Source organism: Neomonachus schauinslandi, unplaced genomic scaffold (genome assembly GCF_002201575.2).
Source record: "Neomonachus schauinslandi unplaced genomic scaffold, ASM220157v2 HiC_scaffold_4663, whole genome shotgun sequence".
Classification (NCBI taxonomy): Eukaryota; Metazoa; Chordata; class Mammalia; order Carnivora; family Phocidae; genus Neomonachus; species Neomonachus schauinslandi.
Window position 1 is genome coordinate 1 of NW_025413351.1, and position 2,334 is coordinate 2,334.

At 58.7% G+C, this 2,334-nt stretch overlaps 1 non-coding gene across 1 annotated transcript; it reads left to right on the plus strand.

The window, feature by feature from the left end:
* The first annotated feature begins 421 nt into the window (after positions 1-421).
* LOC123323988 lies at positions 422-502 on the plus strand. The gene has a single exon (XR_006539582.1). It is a non-coding gene; the product is annotated as a small nucleolar RNA SNORD115 (small nucleolar RNA).
* Positions 503-2,334: the final 1,832 nt, after the last annotated feature.

Consider the following 2,334-nt stretch of genomic DNA (forward strand, 5'->3'; position numbering starts at 1 on the left):
GGGGGCAGCATCAGCAAGAATCGGCTCCCTCAGGGGCCACACTCTCCATTGTTTTGGGGTCCAGGTATGGCCACCTCTGCTCCTGTAGCCTGCCCCTTCCTTGCAGTCCCTCGCATGTGACGGCCAGGCTCAAGCCTTGCAACACACTGCCACGGTTTTGGACTGTCAGCTTACAGCCACAGGGACAGGTGCCCTGGTGTAGGACATTTTGACACCTGGCCTACCCCTCTCTCCCCAGATCCTTTCCCAGATGAAGATCTCGCTCTGACGACCAAGTCTTGCTAGGCCCTGTGCCTGCAAGGAGCCCAACGTCTCTTGCCCCCATCCTCCCTCAACTGGGATGTCCAACTCTACAGTAAGCACCCCGGTAACTAGGTTTGGGGGTGGGAGAGCACCTGCCCGTGTCACCATTGCCTTGCTTGGGTCAATGATGAGAACTCATATTGTCTCGAAGAGAGATGATCACCTAAAAATCATGCTTAATAGGATTACGCTAATTCCCAATGGAAGGGACCATTCCCGGATCAGCATCCCCAGGATGCTCAGGGCCCTGGGCAGTGCTGCAGCTTGGGGCTTGAGGTGACTGATCCCTCGACACTCCCCCCTGTGGCTGTGGCCCCCTCCAGGGGCCCAAAGGGGTTAAGGCCTTCAGCCTTTTTGGCCACTCATTCCCCCTCCCAGGATGCCTCCCAGGGAGCCATTGCTTGTTAACCCTGGTCTCTTTGTGTCTCTCAGCGGGCCATGCTGGCCAGGGTCTCAGCACATCCTCAACAATGACAGGTGAGTTGAAGAACCCTGGGCATTGAGGGAGGCTGCAGATGCCTTCGTGGTGGGTTCAGGAAGCCCATGTCTGGGAAGCGGCTGCATGGGAATCAGGCCAGGAGCCCTGGATGTCTGGAGAGTGTGGACATTTCCCTTGAAGGTCTGCCCTTGGGCCATCCCACATGCAGGGGAAGTTAAATGTTGTCAGGGTCCTGGACAAGGACTGGAAAGTGCAGGGATGTCGCTGTCAGTCCATGTTCAGCTGAGGGAACTTGCTGCTTCACGGTGTGCCCCATGGGACCATCCAGATGGTGGATGTGGGCCCCTTTGGGCCACTGGTGACTGTCCCCAATGGTCCTGCGCTGTTCCTGATGCCCTCGCCCTTGGTAAGGTGTCCGGGCTGGAGAGCTCAGAGCTCCTTTTGCATACATCGACTCCCAAGGGACTTAGGCCCCCTTGGGGCAGCTGGGGAGTTCCCATCCCCAATCCCTTTGGCCGATGAGACAGGAAGGGCACACCAGGCCTAGGAGGGGAATCTTGAGTCCCTGGGTGCAACAGGTGATAGCCCTGGGCCTATCACAGTGGCAATCTAGACCTGAGAGATTGATCTGAGGGAAGAGGCCCAGCAGGTACAGGGAGATGCCCCCTTGTACGACAGGCAGTGGGTGGCATGCCTTGTTTGTGTGCACATCTTGTTTGCCGAGCATCCATTTCTCTGCCTTGTGGGCCCTGGGGGCAGTGGCTCCCCATCTCCTCAAGAGCACCTGCCCAGCTCCGGTGCCACAGATGGCCAATGGTGGGAGGGCAAGGACCTGGCCCTACCTACCAGGGCATGCACACTGCACACTGGGTTGCATGCCCACAGCGTTCTACCTCTCAGGAATCCAATGTGCCAAGCCTTCTCCTGGGGGCCAGCATCAGCAAGGCTTGGCTCCCTTGGGGGCCATATTCCCCATTGTTTCTGGGTCCAGGTATGGGCATCTCTGCTCCTGTAGCCTACCCCTTCTTTGTGTCCCTCTGCCGTGTGCCAGGCGGCCTCAAGTGTTGCCACGTGTCACCAGGTTTCTGGGAGTGGACCCTCTTGGACGCAGGGGCAGGTACCCTGGCGCAGGGCGTTTTGAGAGCTGGCCTACCCCTCTCTCCCCAGATTGTGTACCCAGTTGAAGAACCCGCCCTGAGGGCCAAGTCTTGCTAGGCCCAGCACCTGCAAGAAGCCAAACATTTCATGCCCCCGCACCACCACGCGGCAACCTGCTCTATAGTAGGCACCCCTGAGGAGCAGTTTGGGGGACGGAAAGTGTCTGCTCGGGTCACTACTGCCTTCCTTGGGTTACGTGGCACCAGGCTTTCGGAACTGGGAGCTTTTGGCCACTGAGGCAGGTGCCCCACAGCAGGACATTTTGACACCTAGCCTATGACTCTCTCCACAGATCCTGCCCCAGACCAAGTTCCTGCCCTGAGTTCAAGTCTTGCTAGGCCAAGCCACGGCCGGAATCCCAACTCTTGGGTCCCCATCACCCACCGGAGCATGCCACTCTGCAGTAAGCACCCAGGGTAAGCAGGTTCGGGGGG